Genomic DNA, 22,144 nt, shown 5'->3' with positions numbered 1-22,144 from the left:
TATAAGAGCAAACAAAATGTGACCAATGAGGATAGTAAAACATGAAACTTTGAGGAAATACATGGTAGCATATTATTTTCTACATGTTAATCAGTAGATCTTTGATATTTGCTTACTAAATAGCTACAAATTCTGGTATTTAGTGATGTCCCTGTAAGTTCCAACTACAAAAATGTGTCAGTTTATTGAGATGTAAAATTGAATCACACATTCTGAAAGTTAGAGTGGATGTGTAAGACATTTAGCTGGCAAAAGAGCCTAGAGGTCCCACATCATCTTGACTTGAATATGAGATAGTGTAGAGCTCTGAGGGATATCAGGATATGTTTATCTGCATAATGATCTGTATATTCATTATGCAGATAAATATATAAAAGTGGTGAGTATTCTCTAACTATGCCAAAACACAGCTCTATCATGAAAGTAGACAATTTTAGAGTAAGCCCAGGGTATCTATTCAAACCTCATCATTACGGTAATAAAGAAATTAAAGTCCAAAGATAGTTCAACTTTTAGTCTCTTCAAAAGCATCAAAAAGTTAATTTCAAGAAACAGATAATGTATCAAACTCTCTCATATATCCTTACTTTAAACCATATATTCATTTCTACTGCCTGCTTATATATTCTGGTGGGATTCTCTACAGGACCAGCTCTGGAGTAATCTTAACAAAATAATTGGAATTAAAAGCAAGATATTGGGTAATTACAGAAAAAGAGATGTGTTAAATTGGAAGCCATACTAATGAGCTCCGTGTAAGACAGGAAAAGGTAGAGCATCAGTTAAATAACATTTCAAGGCGAGATTGGACAGACAGGAGATTTAAATGGCCTGAATAATAGATGTACAATGTGCAAAGAGAAGCTAGGAGGAACTCTGAAAGCAAAGCTCAAAGACATACATGTTTATAAGTGGTTTAGTTGTTGATTTACGTGGAGGCAAGTGAGGACTTTTAGTATTACCATCTCTCCAATCAATCTTATTTCATAAGTTTGTGAAGGATGATAACATGATAAGAACTGACAGGAAAATCCATGCTTCAAGGCGGGTGGATCGTTTGAGCTCAGGAGTTCAAAATCAGCCTGAGCAAGAACAAGATCCCAACTCTACTAAAAATAGAAAGAAGTTAGCTGGACAACTAAAAATATAGAGAGAAAAAATTAGCCGGGCATGGTGGCGCATGCCTGTACTCCCAGCTACTCGGGAGGCTGAGGCAGGAGGATTGCTTGAGCCCAGGAGTTTGAGGTTGCTGTGAACGAGGCTGACGCCACTACACTCGTCAGGGCAACAGAGTGAGACTCTGTCTCAAAAAACAAAAAAACAAACAAACAAACAAACAAAAACAATCAAGGCAGGATAGGAGAAAAGCCTTATGAATCTTATTCATTTGTATCTATATTTGTATACTGATTTAATACAAGTAAAGGTGAATTGGAGCATATTGCTCAATATGCTAAGTGTCTCAGGAAATCCATATGGAGGACTAAACCAGAAGAATGTTGTCATCAGGTCTAGGAGAAGGGCAATAAAGTTTTCCATCAAGCATTTGGATGGGAAGATGAGCATGAATTACTATAGTACCAGAAAGTGCTGGACTGAAGGAATTCCTATATTTCTAAGTGGGCAACTTTCACTGAGGAATTTTTTTTAAAGCTAAGAAGAACCATGCTAAAATTCAGGCTCTCATTTTCCAAACAATTGCTTATGAAGACTTTCTGGGAAAAGCTGGTCTACCTTCTTACACAAGGACTGTGCTGCCCCCTCCCGGATAAAGGAAAAGGGAAAGGAGAAATTTAAATTCCTCCACCTCAGATATACATACAATGCTATTATTCTATTCAGTAGAGTGAAATATACATATACATATGTAATCTTTTTCTATATTGACAGTATTAAGTGATAAAAACCGAATAGTGATCAAATAAAAGACTAGAGTACATGGACTGTTAACTGGCCCTTAGCATTTAAACTCCAGGCTGTATCCCCAGCACTTAGAACAGTATCTGCAATACAGTAGATACCCCAAATAAATCATATTTCTAGCAAATCACATCCCATTTTAGAATTATTTGGTGGCTTCTCTTTGTGACAGAGTTCCAACTCATTGGTATGGCATTAAAATTTTCCATAATCTGATCCTAATCTGTCCTTTAAACCATAATGTCTGGTCGTTTACATCATCCGGGCTTTCCTTTAGCCTAGCTGCTATTATCTTCAACCACATGCTTTCTTCTCTTACATCTCACAAACAGTTCTCGTTTCTTAGAATGCCTTTCTTCTCTCCCCTCTGCATTGCCACTAGTTAAAATCTTTTCTATTTTTTTAAATAAAAACCAACTACTAATTTTTTTGTGAAGTCTTTACAAGTGTTCTATATCAAAAGTTGCTTGCCTTTTCTGTTCCTTCATGTTTTGATTTCCTTTACATTGTAATAATTTACATAATTACCCTTGTATTACATTTACATTATCTGCCCCACAGGTTCTTCTTGTTCAACTTTGACAGAGATCATTTCTTATCTATTTTTATATCCACATCCTTTACAAATTGCCTTACACAAATGTGTCATTCAATTGAGTAAATGCTGGGTACATTGATTTGCAAAATCATAATAGTATTTTATATTCAAAATGAGTTAGCTGAGTTGAAATTTTTCAGCAATTTAGATGGATTACAATATCAGGTTGAATAAAGTTTATAGCACAACAGGAAACATTAACAATTTTCAGTAATTACAATCCAGACAACTAATGATAGTCATTAATCATAAAATCAATCTATAAGAATGTTAAATTCTGAAAAACATAACTATGTTCTCTAGTGTGGGTGTGTGGTAGATTGAATAATGGCTCCCAAAATATCCACACTCTAATCCTCAGAATTTGTGAATATGCTACTTTACATTCCCAAGAGGATTTTGCATATGTGATTAAATTAAGAATTTTGGTGGGGGAGAGAGTATCCTGGATTATCCAGGTGTATCCAATGTAACCAAAAGGGCTCTTATATAAGGAAGGCAAGAGGATCATAGTAGAAAAAGGAGATGTAGTTATGGAAGCAGAGGTTGGAGTGACGCATTTTGAAGATGGAGGAAGGGGCTTTAATTCAAGCTGGAAATCGAAAGGAATCTAATTCTTCCCTGGAGCTTGGAAAGTAATGCAGCCCTGCAGACTTCTTGATTTTAGCTAAATAAGAATCTTTTCAGACTTCTGAACTGCAGAACTGGGAGATAATAAATATGTGATGGGAAACTAATACAGTGTGTTTCTCCGGGATTATGAGAGTAGCTTTCATACATATAAAGCCTATGAATATAACTAAACTTGGATAAACATATAAATTGTGATGGATATCTTGGGTTTCTCAGATGGAATATTACCATAGAATTATTACATGAATGTCAGGTCATTAAAAATAATTATAATTGGAATGTAGTATTTAGCCTCTGGAGTTGTGATACTGACTTTTAAAAATAGGTTTGTAGAACAATAAAATTGTGTCTCTATATTTATCCATGACAAATAACAAGTCTTCATGTATTTTGTTCATTGTTAGGGCCAAAGAGGTCTAGAAATTTGCCTACAAATTAAAAATAAATGCATAAAAGTGTAGCCATTAACTTGGGTTTAAATTGTTTATTAATACATTTTCAATCAGATTATAATTTATCCTACAGATCTCAGGCATCAACTGGCCAAGTGGAATATTCACCCATTATTATGCAATGAAATTACCCAAATGGTGTTTTTGAAAAGCTTACGGTTTTAGTAGTGTATGGTATACATTTTAATGGACTGCTGTCATAGCTATTTTTATATTTTTACTACTTATTATACTTCAGTTTATGTGTTGCATATGTGCATGTGTGTGTGATATTTCATATAGTATCACAAATTTGTAATTGTTTCCCTAAATATGTATCTTAAAATTTTAAATGTATCCTATGCTTTGAGTGTTGTGGAAGCAGGAGCTGTCACAAGTGAAATATCTTCAAATGTATAAGTTTAGTCATGTAAAAATGGCATCCTATGACCTTTGCTTTCATAACATTTTGGGGAACTCTATTTTAGAAACACAACCTGGAACAGTTAGACACTTAGTCATATGCAATATAACATTTAAAATAGTCTATATAATTAATATTTTAATTTAATAAATGATATTCTCTTTAAGCCAGATGTAGGAACTGAATCTCTATTAGCTATCATCAAGGCATCCTCTCAGTGAAACAGGCTATATTCTTGCTTGAAAGATGTTTGGAGACTTTAGAGGGAGGAGTGAGGACTGCTCTTCAGAAAACCTTAAGAGAAATGAAGAAAGGGAACCCAACAGATATAGGGCAGGAGTCTGCCGTAGAGGATGCATGTACTTAAGGATGACAGCATGGAGGATGGAAACTTTACATTAAATAACTCAGTTCTGCCCTTGTGAAAGTACTTAATTTCTTAGAAATAAATTTAATCACCAGTAATATTTACCACTTCCAAACTCATACATTTCTTTATCTAACTTTTCAAGTATAATTTTCTATCATTCCAACTTACCTTCTCAAGAATACACCTAAGAAACATTTCTTTCACTTCCAGTCAATCCATTTACCAACTTCCCACTGATCAGGAGATCCATATTGTAATTATTTCCCTTCCTTTCCATGTTAGGTTCCATCATTTCTATTTTCCATTTTATTTGTTTGCTCATATCTCTCATCACTTGCCTATAAAAACCAAACCCTGCATTTATGTTTATGTCATCTTTGCTGTTTTTTCACACAGAGGTGAACATTAATTAGGAAAAATCACTCAACCAGGCAAACCAGCATTTTTGAGAAATTATAATCCTCAGACTGAGCAATGTCCTTCAATTCTGTTATCTTTCTTGCACATGTCATTTGGAAAATTAAAGTAATCAGGTGGGACATCCTTCAACTTCTTATAGCTAATTCCAAAAACAAACCTATATCTTTACCCATCTACTCCTTCTTTCTTCCTATCTCCATGGGAAAGGTATATTTCCTCTTCCCAAAGGGCAAAATTGTACATTTACTTGCAATACATTCCTCTCATGTTATCAGGGCTTTTTTTCCTATACAATTACAATTATCTCCTCTCTATTTTGCATTATCAATTTCTTCCTGTCTAGTTCATCATTCATTCAAAAGAAAAGAAAAGTCCTCTAGTTCATCCATTTTAAACAAATAAAAGTGGACCCTGTATAAGGAAACAAATCAAATCAAATCGGTCAAAACTTTTTTAATGGTTCTCACTGTACTTTATCTATAATCTGGATACTTTATCTTGACATACAGGGGGTGAATTTTCTGGGACCCTGCTTAGACTCTCAACCTCAACTAATGCTCCTTGTTCACTACGTATTTTGTACACAACCTTTCATATTCTTCAAACACTTAAGTGTTTCAACTAATGAACATTCCTGAGAGCTCCAGTTGCTATGGGCATCGTCACCATTCTGGGTAACCTAGAGAGTCAGAAATTTGCCTGCATAGAGTCCTCCTTTTGCCGCTGCCTTTTACCAGCGATGGCAGGATTTCTCTGCTGCAAGAGTTCCAGCAGTAGCTTTTTCACTCCAAATTTTACCTTTGGGCCATGATTTGACAGGGTGTGCCTCAGAAAACACCTTAAAACTAACTTAGGTCTGGTGAATAAACAGGAACATCAGATTATTTATCAATCAGTGTTATAATTCAAGAGCAACTGTACCTTAGTGACACCATCAGACATTTGGTTACAGAAGCCAGGACTAATTATCCTGGATAGAGCTGGAGCCCATTCAACTAAGCGAAGTATCACAAGAATGGAAAACCAAGCACCACATGTACTCACCATCAAATTGGTATTAACTGATCAACACATATGTGCACATATAGTAGTAACAGGTGTTGGGCAGGTTGGGGGGTAGGAGAGGATGGTTATATTCACACCTAATGGGTGTGGTGTGCACCACCTGGGGGATGAACACACTTGAAGCTCTGACTCGGGTGGGGAAAAGGCAATATATGTAACCTAAACATTTTTACCCCTATAATATGCTTAAATAAAAATATAAAAATATAATTTTCAATCCAATTATCCATAAAAAGAACATAGGATTTGGTGAGGATGACTAGGACTTTCCTTTGGTACAAGAGATGCAGAAAAAAAAAAAAAAAAGAATATAAGCTAACTCAGGGTAAAAGAAGAGAGGAAGTCCTGAACTGTCAGGACAGGAAAGACAACAGGAGCAAGCACCACCCCTTCTACTCAAGCTGTTTTCCATTGGGAACGTAATGAGTACCAACAGGAATGGGCTTATTGCCCCCAGATTCAGATGGTTTTTAACATCAATGCAACCAAAGGACAAAGCAGGCCACTGTTAATGAGTAAAAGACAGCGAGGGGGTTTCTGGACAGGACATCAGACAACTTTCCTTCAAAGCAACCTCTGTCTCTGCTGGAGCCAGTTCCTGAAATGAGTGAGTAGTTTACAAAGTGTCAGGCAATCAAAGCCAAATGACCAAGAACACACGAAAGAGTACTAGAGAAGTAATGACTATTAGGAGAAACTCACAGGAAGGAACAGTATTAAGTACATGGGCCCTGTGTTGCTCATTTCATTTTGGACGAGTACACAGGAAACTAACAGGCTGGACATCAGCTTTGGGGGGAGGAAGCCTAATTCTTAAGCTTGGGCTGCATGATTAGTGAGCACCAGTTACTCCCTTGTTGGGATCAGTTACTGGAATCCAACAACATTAAGATATGGCACTTGGCACCAGCCCTACACTACCAGTCAGCTTTTATGAATGGGGAACACCAGTCCATCCCCGGATGTGATCATGTGGCTGATGTACAAGCCTTTTTGTTGACCAAAACTGATTGCTTTAAGCTCTCAGCTATAAACAGTTTCCATGGAGTTTTTCAGGAGGCCAATCTCTTTTGTGGGGAGGCCAGCCTGCAGGAAAATTATTCATGGCCCTATTAACCTTTACCACCCCAGAGACCACCTCATCCCTGAAGGCATGTAAAACTTAAAGGGCCAGTAGGAAGATAATCATTTATCTGGGGACAGAAATGGTGCAAACCAATGAAAATATATTGTGAGAACATGAACCTCCCAGGAAACAGTAGAGAGCAAAGGCAATAAGTTTGCAGAGTGAATGACAAGGCAACAGCGTGTTAATGGAAATAATCTACCAAAAGCCCTATAGGCAGAGTTAATAGTATCAACCTGTTATGTGAAGTGGCCAGTGAAAATCGAAACCATAGTAGCAGTATCTAAGCAGACTTCTCAGCTGTTAAAATACAGAGGTCAGAGTAATTGGTAACTTAGAATACCTAGCGGTCAATTATGAAGTAAATCCATTTATGAATGAGGAGTTATAGCAAAACCTCAAAGAATTAATCGGCACTCTAAACTTGCAAGTATGTCAAATATGTGTTCACTAAAATTACAACATCCAGTGAGCCTTCTCGAATTCTCAGACAGATGTCCTTACCCAAGAGGTTAAGGTAACTTCATAGGTTAGAAAGTAACGAGGACGTGGAAGGCATATTGTTTCACTGCCCTAGGATGGGAACACTTGATTCTAGTATTGAAATATGAAATCTCCAACTAAAAAGTGCTTAACAGAAAGAGAAATTGTTGTTAGCATTATAATTATTACTATTATTTGACATAATAAGAAGTCTGGAAGTGTCATAGTTACAGGGTTGGTTAATTTAGTGGCATAATGATTTCCAGAGAAGTTCTAGTTTGGGCATCTTTTTACTCTGCTATTCTCAGTAAATTGTGTTTGTCTTCAAGTTTGTAAGCACTTGTCACATAATGCATGTAATGTTTCCAAGTACGTTAGTCTCACAAATTAAATGCACAAAAGCCAGAAAGAGAAAACAAGGTGCAACCCTTTTTTGTTAACTTCTCTAAAACTAAGGAAATCCTTCAGGATCTGCCAGTACACGTTCCCTCAGACATCATTGGTCAGAATTAAGTCATGTACTTGTTTAAAGCAAACACTAACAAGCGAGGAAATTACCATCATTTAATTTTAATTTAGTATGCAGGGGTCTCTTCTGGCTGTCAAATACTTTAATACAACTGAGGTTCTATCAAAACAAAATGGCAGAGGGTTGAGACAGAGAGAAGCAGGGAACAGTCATTAGGTCAGCAATCAAATGTGTCTGCCACAGACTGTTTCCATAGTAAATCAATAGCATTTTCTACATTTTTAAAGTATATTTAAATATTGTTTTGTTTTAAAATTCTGACCATATAATTTGGTCATTTTATTTTTGTTTCTTTGCCGAACAGTAACCATCTTGGCAGTGAGGCTGTCTTATCTATTTTGTAATTACCATAATGTATAATACAACATGATGGAAAGAGTAGACTCTCAATAAGGTAGTACTTATCATTTCTCTTAAAATGATATGCAGGTATGCCTCATTTTGTACAAGATAATGTTCTTCAAAGTTATGAGCAAATTAATGCTTGTAAATCAAATCTTTGTTTTCCTCTTGTGCTTTTATATTATAATTAATGAAGCTTGTTTTACATTAATATGCAATTGGCAGTACCTAATATTTTAAATGTAATTCTCACTTCTCCTCAAGTATCTCTGTCAAGCAATTAATTATCTGAAAATAAACACTTGAATATATGAGGAAAGCTCATTAATTAAAGAAACTGAATCTTTTCATAAAACAAAAAATCCCTTTTGTATCATGAAGTCCTGCACTGAAAATAGTATTTATATAAAAAAGAGGTTTTAAATTTGCTTTTATTTAAGTTGACACAACTACATTAAAATATCAGAATTCTGTTTCCAAGACCCATCTAATTTGATTTTGATGGACTTACAGATTCAAACCAGAGAGATAGAATTACTACACTGTTGGGTAATGCTTAAAATCCACAACATAGCCATAAAAATACAATACTACTTTTTCTGCCTATCTTCTTGAATTTTGCTTAAACTCACATCACTTCAGTGTTCTATCAGGCTACTTGAGCAATTTCAGAACTGAAATAGAGTTTACCAATACTTTGGTCAAACAATATATCATCACAACCTTTAAAGGTACCACATATGTAGATACTATTTAATAGAAAAAAGAATCAAATTTATCACAGCAAAATATAAAAAACAAGAAAGAAAAAAAGACAGTGTAATAATAGGATAAGGTATAATTATTTTTAAATAGAAGTATTTAACAATTTCATAAATATAATATTATGTACTTGCAGGTTATAGTGTTTCAATAGCAGCATGTCACAGTTTATGAGTTTTAAATACTAATAAGAGACTTTCTTAAAGAATATCCTCAGAGTAGAAATATGTATGTGTGTTTATAATTCAGAATGGAAAAGTTAAGAAAAATGTAAATATTATGAAAACCCATATGTAAGAGTAAAAGTTTTAGGAAAAAGAATACAACTTTCCAAGAACCTTGGAACTGAGTTATTATGTTGTGACAGTTTGGGCTTCATTTACTGAAATCCCTTGCTGTCTTTTTCCTGTTTGTAAAAAGAATCTTAAAAGATCATATAAGACTGGCCAGTGGCCAGTCAAGCTGTTCTATTTAAGGCACTTTATTTAAGGAAGTTACCAATAAAAATTTATTTTTTATTTGTGACCAACAGTCAAATAAAATACACATTTCTTCGAAAGTCAGATTTTATTACCCAGAGCTGACAAAATTTCTGTCTAAACAGATGCTGTGATTTTAGAATCCAGCCAAATGAGTGGATCACTCAGTCTTACACTCTACGCCTGTATAGGGGTGAGAGTTAGTGATGCTGGTAGGAGAGCATGTAAGGACATGTTACATTTGAAAAAACAAATTTACTGCTATACCTAACTTCATATTCCATGGAGGAAAATTATGCTGGAGTTCTCAGAATAAGTAGGAAGTCTGCAAAGAGGTCACCCGGTTTCTAAGGGACTCCACATTAGAGTCACCAGAGGAGTGACTAAAAGTACCTTTACCTAGGACCCATCCTCAGATATTCTGAGCAGTTTGTCCATGGTGGGATCGGGACATACTTTAATTTTAAAATAATTTATTTATTTAGAGTAGCTTTAGGTTCACAACAAAACTGAGAGAAAGTTACAGAGATTTCCCATATACACCCTCCACCCACACATGCATAGTCTCACCCATTATCAACATCCTCCACCAGAATGGTACATTTGTTATTATAGAATTGATGGACCTACATTGACACATCATTATCACGCAAAGTCTATAGTTTATGTTAGGGTTCACTCTTGGTGTTGACGTTGATGAGTTCGGACAAGTGTATAATGACATGTACCCATCATTATGGTATCCTACAAAGTATTTTCACTGCCCTAACATCGTCTGTGCTCTGCCTATTCATGCCTTCATCCTTCCTAAACCTTGGAAACTGCTGATTTTTTTATCATCTTCGTAATTTTGCCTTTTCCAAATGTCATATAATTTGAATCATATAGTATGTAGTCTTTTCATATTGGCTTCTTTCACTCACTAATATGCATTTAAGTTTTCTCATGCCTTTTCATGGTGTGATAGCTTATTCCTTTTTAGCACTGAAAAATATTCCATTGTTTAGATGTACCAAACAATGGAATTTATTTATTAATTTACCTACTGAAGGATATCTTGATTGCTCCAAAGTTTTGGTAATTATAAAGCTGTTATATAAACATCCATGTACAGATTTTTTGTGAAGACCTGAGTTGTCAACTTCTTCAGGTAAATGCCAATAAATATGATTGCTGGATTGTATGTGTGAACCAAAATAAAATCTTATGGCTCCCCCCGACCAGCTGACTGAATGGACCCCTCTCCTGGTCAAGGGGATATCCTAAAACTAAATTGCTTGCCATGAAGAGTGAGGTCAGACATTCCTCATCATTCCCCACTCCCTTCTTGGAGATATCCTTTGTAACCCATTAACAGGCCTAAGGCTATGCAAGACAAACCTGCAGGTCCTCAATTTACACAAGAAATATATGTTCAAGATGGCCCATCTTTTCAGACCAAACCAATGTATGCCTTCCATGTATTGATATATGACTTCACCTGCAACCCGTGTCCCTAAAATGTATAAAACCAAATCATAACCCAACCACTGCGAATCCACTTGCTCAAGGTTTCTTGGGTGTGGCTCCAGGTCATGGTCCTTAAATCTGGCTCAGAATAAATCTCTTGAAAATTATTTTATAGAGTTTGGCTTCTTTTCCATCTATGTATGGTAAACGATAAATGATCAGTTTTATAATAAATTGCCAAACTGCCTTCCAAAATGGCTATGCCATTTGCATTCCCACCAGCAGTGAATGAGAGTACCTGTTACTCCACATCCTTGCCAGCCTTTAGTGTTGTCAGTGTTCTGAATTTTGGCCATTCTAATAGGTATATGGTAGTATCTCATTATTGTTTTAATTCGCATTTTCTTGGTGACATATAATATGGAGCATGATTTTATATTCTTATTTGCCATCTGTTTTCTTTGGTGAGCTGTGTGTTAAGGACTTGACACAAATTTTCATTGGGTTGTTTCCTTTATGTTGCTTTTTAGAGTTCTTTGCATATTTTAGGTAATAGTCCTTTATCAAATACATCTTTTGCAACTATATTCTCCCAGTCTGTGGCTTGTCTTTTTATTCTCTTGACAGTGTCTTCTGCAGAGCATAAATTTTTAATATTAATGAAGTCCATATTATCAATTCTTTCTTTCAAGTATCACGCCTTTGGTGTTGGGCATATATATTTTTAAAAAGCTACCCTAATATTTATAATTCACAGTCTGGGCTGGAAAACAAAAACCTACTTTAGTGTTTCTAGAGTTTTATCTATGAGGGGTATAAGTGTGGCATTCTACCTTTACTGCCACCATCACAAGTCATTCCTTAATGACCTTCAGCAACTCATTTTAATGAGGCCATGTGCTCAACTCCAACCTACCACACACATTCATCACCTTAGTTGTGCAGAATGTAGAACATCACTGAAAAGACACTAAGGTACTAGACAAATAACTTTAGCATGATGAAATAAAAATATTACACTGGAATTCAGTAACACAGTAATTCTTCCATCTTAGTATACCTTTTTAGTTGGTTAATTCGTTTGTATCTGTTTGAGTTCCAAAACGTTACCTGAATGCATAATCATTTCAATAATTTCATGCTATCCACCTAGAGGCTTCATCTCTCTTCACCTGGAAAGACTGCATACTTCCATGGCTAGAAAGTGGCTTCCGATTTCAGACTGGCATGCATCACATCCCAGCTCCAGGATGACTACATGTGTTATCTTGGGGAAGTTACTCTAAGTCACTGTGCACTAGTTTCTTTATTTGTAAAACAATTCCACCTACATCTTAGAGGGTTCTTGTTAATATACCTCATCACTTAGAACAGTACCTATCAGTGAAAGCTGTCTGGGTGGTGGGCACACTTATAACCCTGACTCAAGCATTACAAAAGCAATCCTTGTAACCAAAAACATTTGTACCTCCATAATACTTTGAAATAATAATAATAAAAAGAACAGTACCTCCCACACACTCACACTTAATTGTAGCTATTATTCTAATTTCTCTTAGAGGTCTGTATCTTCTCCCAGGTGATGTCAAGGCAACACATTTCAACTTTCTCAGGATTTCTCATAAGTATGATATAAAGATATTCCTAATCTTCCACCATGGAAAGGAAAGCTAGAACTTGGAATTTCACCTCGATGCCTTATCTGTCTTTTATTCCAATCTTTAAAAACTCTTGGAGCTAGAAGGGATTTCCAACTTTCCCACATAGCACCCCCAGAGTACTCTCTGTCTTATGTGTTAAGGATTAAGTCCACTGTGATTGGCTGTTGATTCATTAAGAGGAACTTAAAGAACTGACTTAAAAATTTTTAACATTATCATTCAAACATTCCTTTGCTACAGACTCACAATGTTTCTAGATGTCAGACACCTAATATTGACCCTGTTTCTTTGCATTTGTGTTCTTAAAGCTCCCTGAGGTGAGTAATAAGAGTAATCACAAATGACTTTGACTTCTTAATAAAGACAGCTTTGACCAATGACATGCTTAATGTTGAACATAGCTCTAAGTGAAAAATAGTAAATAAGTTCATGATAGTCCTGAAATTTCTAAGACTGGATAGATTCACCCTGAAAAAATTTAACTGCCAAAAGTGTCATTTTAGTAGTCTTAATATTTATTAGAAAGCCATTATTGTAATTTATCTTATCCTTTATATCAAAGATGCAAGGAAGAAAAAAAATCAAGGAAGGGAGGGCTTTTTATTCTATAAGGGGGAAAAAATTAGAGTCAAGAGTTTAGCTCAGCTACTAACTGTGCAATTTCCTAAGATCACTTTCTGGATGAAAATGATAATAATACCTAATACTTGAGAATTTTTGAGAGTGAACTGGGGAATTTTGTTTAACCTGCTTGTTACATTGGTTAGTACAAAATGAGTGCTCAATAACTAGTAGCAATAAGAGCAATAATTATCATAATTAAAATCAATATTGGTATATAATTATTTTGGTAACCATCTACTATGTTCCAGGAACTGTTCCAGGCACCAGGTATAAATCTAAGGATACCACAAGGTCTTTTTCTTCCTAGATCTAATTTTACTGTAGCCATGAAAAGCAGAAAACAACCAATCAGTAAATATGTGCAGTTGAGAAAAGCTTAAAAATTCACGGTGAAAATAAAATTGTATAAATCTAATTCAGAGTTGTGTGGGGAGAGGGAGAGTGATGTTATGTATAGAGTCATCAGAGAAGATCTCACTGATGAATGTCATTTGGGGAGAGACAGGTAATAAAAGAAAGAGAGTTGTAAATTTTGGAGAAAGAGGATTCCATGTTGCCACCACTTTGGTCACAAGTATCATTTCTGAGGCTTATCATTTCCACTCCTTAGAAAAATTAGTGGGCAAAGTTTTTGACTGGTTCTAACACTACATACTGCCCCTACTGCTACCTCTCTCTCATGAAATATCACCTATAGCTTAAAAGAAAATGATGAAAAATATACAAAAATAGAAAAATAAAGGGGAAGAAGAAAGTAGAATTGAAAAAATGCAGTGTTGTCTACTACATGTATTATCATAAATAAGAATAGGGAAATAATGGAAAATACATTTTTATTTTTGTGGTGTGTATTGCATGTGTGTGTGTGTGTGTGTGTGTGTTTCCCTTGCCATACAGTTCTGCTTTATATTATTAGACTCAGTATATTCCAATATAGTAGTTTGAATATTTACCAATGTGAAAAATAAGATAATGTTTAGCTAATGAAACAAAGAGAAAAATTAGAAAGTACAGCACAGCCAAGTTTGCTCCTGTGTTGTGTGCTATCACTATCCATCAATAAAACAACCAGATGTGCAAGTGAGTTATGTGTCCATAGTTTTTAATGCCAAGGTATGGTAAGAAAGATGAATTGATGATATTTATCCTATCTGGGTAGATGAAAACATTACATAACCTTGCTCTTAATGACATGTCTCTTGTTTTTCTTTAAAAAAGTAAACTTTGTGACTATCCTTGGACCATAATTTATGCTTGAGACAAAGAAAACCAATTGTGCTACCTCTTTGTAACCCAAACACTTCTAAATCTACTTCTCCAAGTTTTGACAATATTTGAATATGTATTGATCTTAAAATGGTATAAAACTTCAAAATATTTGTCAGTAAACAAAGGTTTGTAGATAATACAATCTTAAAATAATATCCTAAAGAAAATGTGCACTTTTCATGACTTTATACTTCCTAGTATACTCCCTATATAACCACATCATTTTATTTTTTATTCTGTGAAGAAGGAAGAGGGTCACAGATTTTTTTTTTTTTTGGCATATCTCCATGCCTTTTATATTTGGGTGGTTTTTAGTCTCACTTTTTTCTTTCTGTCCTTATTTTGTATTCAATTAACTAATGAACAATTACTCTGTGCCTAACATATATCTGGCTCTGGAGCTATGATTGTGAATAAAGTACACCCGGTTCATGCCCTCACAGAGCCTGCAATTAGTGGAGAAAATTCTCAAGTCAATAGGCAGTAACTATTTAATGCAATGATTTCTTTAATGGGGCTAATGTAGCACATTGTTGGAGCAGCTATATGGAACACTTAACCATAGTTTAGAGGGGAGATGTGCAATGAAAACTTCTTGGAAAAAGGGACATTCAAGCCACATCCCAAAGTATATAGCAGGAAATTAGCCAGGAAAAGCAGTGGAAATAGCATGTTCAAAGGCTAAGCAAGATAAAAGATAGCTGAGTGCATCCAGATAAATGCAAATTGGTGATGGGGGCTGGATGAGACAGTTTCTGAAAGGTGTGATGCAAAGTAGGGGCCAAATCCCATACAAGATTGGGGACCAAGTTAAAGATTTGAGGCTGTATCCTGAAAGGGAACCACTGCAGCTGTTGCAGAAAGAGAAAGAAGCAACAAGGTTTAAATGTGTTAAATAGATTGAGGGAGGGCTAAACAAAGTATTCTTGTAATTGGAGAGAGATAATGAAAGACTAAACTAAAAAGATGTTTATGGTGTTTAAAAGATAGAACTGAAATGTTATAAATGATAGATTGAAGATGTTATACATGATATGGGCAAATAAAGGAAAAGGAAGTTGCAAGGACAAGCCTCTGGTTTCCAATTTAAGCAAATAGGTAATACATGTGTAATATATGGTGGTTTCCCCTGAGATAAGAAACATAAATTCATCTTTAGACACGTTGAATTTGTGGAGTTTATGAGATGCAGTTGCCAACTGACTTTGAGATAAATAAGACAGATTCAGGAGAGGTGTTGGCTAAAATATATTGATTTGGAAAGTAAAGAGTAGTTCAAAGAGTAAGGATGGTCTCAAATAGGGTAGTACCTTGAGAGACTGAAGTTTTTTTGTGTGGATGGAAGAAGGAGAATCAGGTCATCACGTCAGGGGCGGGGAGAGGGAGAGAGATTGAAGATAAAGAAGAGAGGATAGATTGGGGTAAGTTTCCTGAGAAGGCTGGGCACAATGGAATATAGATCACAAGTAGAGGATGTAGCTGCCTTGATAATAGTCGAATACTTCTGCCATTGTAATAGGAAAGAAGGAAAAAGGGATGATTATGGAGACTTGTGAAGCTGTATCAGAAAGTTGAGGAAGTACTATTTCTCTGTGTTGTACAAACCTCTGTTCTGAGCATTTTGGATAGTTAAAGCTTTGAAGAGAATGAAGAAAGCTTGAAATGCTCACTAAGGAGGAGGGGGGAAAGCTGTCTTTGAAAACAGACAGGGATACCAAGAAAGCTTTTAAGAACAGATTAAAGTTAGAGGAGATTATTTTATATTTGTATAAATATACAGGTTTACTTGATTTTTCTACAACACATACATAATTTTGGGTACAAGCACAAAAAGGCAAGACAGTTGCCAGGTGAGAGTAATGAAAACCAAAATTGAAGGTATCAGAAAAGCTCAAGTATTTGTCAGTGGAATCTGAACAGAGTAGGGAATAAAATAAAGAGAAAAGAGGAGTAGGCTGGGCTGTGGAAAGAAAACGGAAAACAAGACTGGGGCTCAAGGTAGTCAGGAATATGTGTAATGGGAAAATCTAAGATGGTTGAAAAGATAGGAGGTTGTGGATACAAAAAATTTTCTGAACTTAAGTTGGCAGCAGCAATGGGACAATATTAAGTAATAAAAATTCCAGGTGTGTGGCAGTGTAAGTTGTTGGAGAAGCATGGAGCTGTAGGTCAATGGAGATAAAGCCATCTATGAACTAAGAACTAGGTTCTTAAAGGAGCCATCCATGGACTTTTAAGACTGTGGTTTAGCTAAATGACATGAAACCTTCAGAAATAAAAGTGTGAATACATTATGTTAAGTGTCACAAATGCCAGTGTTATGCTTCGATATAACTTTAAAATTTCTAAAGGCTTATTTTTCATGCTTTATACTTGACTTGAAAATGGCTGGTGGTTAATGATTTGTAGCAAACATGCCACGGAATATGAGTAAAGATGCAACTAGACTCAGTAAGCAACTACACAACCTTGATAGAACAGGATGATATATACAGTGCTATGGATAAATGATAAACTGCACACGAAATTATAATTATGTTGTTTTCAATTTGTGTAGTCAAAATTTCTTTGTATTAACTTTTTATCTTCCCTACTTTCTCTAAATGTAAGCCTTTAATACTCCAATTAAGATATTCTAATTGTCTAAGCAAAGAAGCAATTATTAACACAGCAAAAAATAATTAAGGAGTAGAGTATGTCTTAAAACTGGCATGTTAAAGACTTATTTTCATTATTTCCTCTGTAAATATGTAATAGATAAATATGTAATACTGCACATTTTAAATATTGTAAATATGTAATAGATCAGGCAGTGATGATTAAAAGTAATATTAATAGTATTTATAATAATTTTATGTTAATGAAAATCCTAAAAAGGACTATTTCTTACATAAAACACTTTATAGCTGGTTATGTTAGAGATCATTTCTAGCAAGCAATGAATCAGACTGTATATATATATGGAATGTATTGAAAGTCACTATACTATGGAAAATAAAATTTGAAATAATGATCTAAACTTTCAATATAAATTACTTATACAGATATGTAGGCATGAACACTGATATTGAAAGGGTAGGAAGCTATACTTATCCTTTTTCCCACCTGAAATCACTCTTAGTAAAGTAAAATAATCTGGGAACAGTACTTCCAAAATTTTACCCCTATCATTAATTTAACTTAGCATGTGTTATTATTACTTCCACAAGACTGATGTGTATGAATGACTGTAAGTGGTGTAAACAGACAAAAAGCCTGAGGTAACTTTCTCGCACATCTCCCTACTTCTAGATTTCCTTAATCTTAATTCTTTACTTAGATGATTTACATTCCTTTCAACTTCAATTTATGTCTTCACTCATTCATTTATTTAACAAACATTGTTTGGTACCTGTAGAAAGTGTCAGCTATATTCTGAAGCTGCACTGGCCAATACAGCAGCCGTATGTAGCTATTTAAATTTAAATTAATTAAAAATTAAGTAAAACTAATAATTCAGTTCTGCAGACACACCGCCACATTCCAAGTGCCCAGTAACTGCATATGGCAAGGGGCTATTTTATTGGCCAGCACAGATATAGAACATTTTGTTATCACAAAAATTTCTATTGGATAGTCCTATTCTAGAGCCTAGGAATGCAGAGAGAAAAGTTGAAATCTATGCCATGAAGGAGTTCACAGACCATTAGAAGAAAATGTGACAGAGGCATCTTCAAAGTACTCTTGGGTAACAGAATAAGCACCTTGGTGAATCTGGGAAGGGACATGGAATCAGTAAAATGATGCCTGACTTGGATTCAGTTAGGTGCTCAGGGATTGCCAAGAAGGCATTATAGGTGCCTGGGCTCAGGACACACTACCCAAAATATAACTATAGGAGGCCAGAATATGCCACCCCAAAATATACTTCTTTGGCATGTTTTGAGCTGGTTATTCTGAGAAACTGCAGACACAGGAATAGCTCTAAAACTCTCCTTTTGTAAAGAAATTTATACCATTAAAGTAAATCCACATCAGCAAAAGTGCTTGTATCAAGAAGAGGGATGCTCCATGACAACTTTTATTAACTGAGAAACTATTAGCTGCATAAGAAGACAACCTTTATTTATCATACATTTCCTTGCCTCATCTTCCCATAACCTGTCTCTACCATCCCTCAGAAGCCTGGAGCTCTTATTCCTTTCTGTAGCTAGATACTATATAAACTTTCAATCAGTGGTTTCAATCAAGTTTTTGAGTCTCATGTTTCGAGGGACTCCTGTGTGTATACCTACAATTAAAATGTTTTTTTTCTGTTAATCTATCATATGTCAATTTAATTCATGGCCCAGCCAAAGAACCTAGAAGGGTGGAGGGAAGCCATTTTCCCTGCCCTACACAGGCACAGAGAATATCATTTGCAGTGCCCATGGTCAAGACAACAACAACAAAGTATAATAGTTTCAGGGACATACAACTAGCTTGACATAGCTAGAATGTAGAGTGATATTAGACATACAAATAGCTTGACATAGCTAGAATATAGAGTGATATTAGATGAGATTAAAACAACCCTTTATAAAATTAATAAAGGGCCACCAGGTGGGAACCGTGGTAAGGGAAATATGACCAGCCCTTGTTCCCTAGCTTGCTTTCCTATAATTGCTTACTCCTTAGGAGTCATATAGCTGACCATAAAGATTAGCTTTCTTCATTGCTCCCATAGGTAACTTCACCCTTGTGAAACCTAAGGCTAGATTTTGAGATATCTTCCAGACCCTGCATTCCAGTAGAATGGCTGACCCACCCAGACCAGTGGCCCATACCTAGGAACTGACTCAACTGGTCTTGCAACCCCCACCCAAGAACCGACTCAGCAAAAAAGACAATTTCTACACCCCTATAGTTCCACCCCGAACCTAGCCAATTAGCAGACCCAATTGCCTAGCCCTTTGCCCACTAAACTATCTTTGCAAATCCTTTCTCTCAAATTCTTGGGGAGATGAATTTGAGAACTTCCTCCTGTGTCCTCCATGGCACCTGCAATATTAAAGTCTTTCTCTGCTGTAACCTCTGCTGTCTCAGTGTGTTGGCTTCCTCTTGAGCAGTGGACAATGCACTTGGTAAGGCTGAAACAGGGTTTTCCAAATAGATCTCATGTTTGGTTTGGTCTATAATACAAAAATAACAATAGTACCTAACTCTTAATGTTGATGTTAAAATATAACTATTTTTAATACATGAAACACTTAGAACAGCTCCTGGCACTAGCAAGTATTTATACAGATTGACAATTACTATCATTGTTAGCATTACTACTATTATTTTTGGAAGATTGAATGTATGATCAGGAACTTACTACAGAGTCAGAAGCAGGGACACACTCCTGACCAAAACATTGTATCCAGTGATATTTGGGAAAGATATTAAACTAAAATTCTTACCTTTCTCTTTTTTGAGGTGGGAATGTGAGTGGTGGGAAAAGGAGGGCACTGCTTCTAGAAATGCTGGTGATGAGAAAAGTCACAAGCAATAAAGGAGAGATAAAAATTAGCTTATAGTACACAGAACCAGACTGTTTCCCGATGATTTTTGCATGGATGTGTGCTTTCAACTTACAATTATGGTCTTTTCTTTTGAACTTGACTTGGTAAGAAAAAACTCAGAATTGTGAAGCTAAAAGAAAACTGTACTTTTACTATGTCTTTCTTTTTTTTCATTTCTCTTTTTGCTGGCTCAACAAAATCAAGGTTACAAAACTGCCAAGAATATCCTAAAACAGACTGTTCTTATAAGAATTCCAGTTGACTTTTGCAGACTTGAAACATTTGGGTGGTTTAGCTAAAAGTCAACCGAGAATCAAACATCTCAACTGTTTATTCAGACTGAACTTTTGAACCTTTTCATGTTGTTCTACTACTATGCGCTAATAATAAAAAAAAAACCAACCTGTTTTTCTTTATTTACTAAGTAAATATCAGCATTTACTGAATTTTGTAAGGCATTTCCTTCTCTTACATTAAGTTATGAGAGCAATGTAATTGTAAAATCATTCAGTACTAGTTTCAAAGTGACCAATTTAATTTTTAAGCTATTTTGCTCAGTGATAAAAGAACTTCAATAAGACATGAAATGTTCTTCTTTCCTAAAGGAGCATATGTTGTAAGTTTGTGAAATTGATTGATTTTTTTTTGGCAATTGATTTTAATGAAATAGTTAACCATATTTGTGATTCACTGAAAATATGAGGGTTCTGGTTTGACATGCAAACTAATTTTAGCAGGTAAAAAGCCTTGAATTTTTCTTTGGCCCAAATCATTGGTAATAATTTTATATATCATACTGTCATTGAGGTTACCCTTATCAATTGTCCCAGCCATATCCCCCCACCCCGTCACTCAAAATTTTTAAATCAGAATCTGCAGTAGTGGGAACCTGGTCTTGAGCATTTTTTAAAAGTATCATGAGTAAAACTGATGAACACCCTCTTGGACTGTAATTTTTAATACCAATAGACTAACTCATTTCTGGATGGTAAAGATAAAAATTATTCTTTTCAATAGAAATATAAGGCCAGGTGGCTCACTCCTATAATCCTAGCACTCTTGGGAGGCTGAGGTGGGAGGATTGCTTGACATCAGGAGTTTATTTCCTTCAGCACTTTGAATATGCCAGGCCACTCTCTGCTGGCCTATAAGGTTTCCACTGAGAAGGCTGTTGCCAGATATATTGGTTTATGAAGTTTGGAACAGACAACTGGGACATGTACCAGAGTTTTCCCTTAAGACTGAGGCCCAGTTGCCTTCAGTGGTAAACTGGCTAATTAAAGAATCTTTTATTAATTTTATTTCCTCCCTTATCTTACTTCCCATTTTTCTACACATTCTTTGTTCCTGCAGTTAACTTGCAATCAAATCCTTTCCTTGGGGTATGCATCTAGGGAATTCAGCTAAAGACAGTTGGTGAAGGATGAGATTCTGGAATCAGATCTGTTGCTATCCAGATTTTAACAATGCCCCACTTGCTGATAGTAACTAGAATTATAATTATCCAAAGGATCCTGTATAATGAAATTACTAATATGGATTAGGAAGAAGACTTAGCCTTGGTTTACATAATAGCTTGGTAGAAAGTTAGCCCCGGTTTACTTGATAGCTATAGCGCTTGAAAGCATTATGCTAATTATGCAGATTGTGGTGTTGTTTGCTGACTGTTAACATCGCAGAAAACTCAAAGGAAGTAACAGACGTAGATTAACAAACCAAATAACTTAGAGTACAGTATGAAACTCAAAAGGTATCCTTGGTAGCACTTTAGGAGATCCTTATTAACTGTAGCTAGAGGCAAGAGTGTGCTTAAAATCAGCATCTTAATTGTGAGAGGGGCAGAGCACAAAAGAATCTTAATTTACAGTCATAGCAGGGCTCTTGTGTTAAAGCCAGAGCCAGATAACAAATGAATGAGACCCTCAGGCTAGGACATTTGAGCAGAGATGCCAGAGGTGTTTAAACCTCTAGGTGTCCCTAAATACTCTAAACAGGCTAGGAAGAGTCCATCCTCCTTGCTAATGGAACACAGCC

The sequence above is a fragment of the Lemur catta genome, chromosome 8 (genome assembly GCF_020740605.2).
Source record: "Lemur catta isolate mLemCat1 chromosome 8, mLemCat1.pri, whole genome shotgun sequence".
NCBI classification, from domain to species: domain Eukaryota; kingdom Metazoa; phylum Chordata; class Mammalia; order Primates; family Lemuridae; genus Lemur; species Lemur catta.
This window is presented reverse-complemented; position numbering follows the sequence as displayed.